A 446-nucleotide genomic window follows, 5' to 3' on the forward strand; every position below is an offset into this window, starting at 1 on the left:
AACGCCCTATTTGCGGAGCACTAACTCAAGCATCGCGCATTGAAAGATATACGGTGTTGCAATTAATGTTATTATTATTTATTGTGAAGTAATGCTTAACTGAGGATGGAAAGCAGGGCGATTTTCGCTTCGAATGCAGGGAAGATCATGTCATAAAAGACAGCAGTTACGTGATGAAATATAGAGATTGTCCTCACCCTTGTTTTACATAGGCAGGCACGGTCATAAACTTATAGAAATACAAGAAAATAATAACGTACTTCACATGGTGAAAAATTTATTTTTAGATACGTGTTTGCCAATCTTGCTTTACATTTGTTGGCCTACTGATTTTCAAGAAACCCTAACATTCAATCATATTTGTAAGACTTATAATTAATTGCCTTTTTACAACAGTAGGTATAAAATATAACAAGAACAGAGGGACAAGAGAAAAAACATGACGA

The sequence above is a fragment of the Sinohyriopsis cumingii genome, chromosome 12 (assembly GCF_028554795.1).
Source record: "Sinohyriopsis cumingii isolate HCF-2022 chromosome 12, ASM2855479v2, whole genome shotgun sequence".
In the NCBI taxonomy this organism is placed as follows: domain Eukaryota; kingdom Metazoa; phylum Mollusca; class Bivalvia; order Unionida; family Unionidae; genus Sinohyriopsis; species Sinohyriopsis cumingii.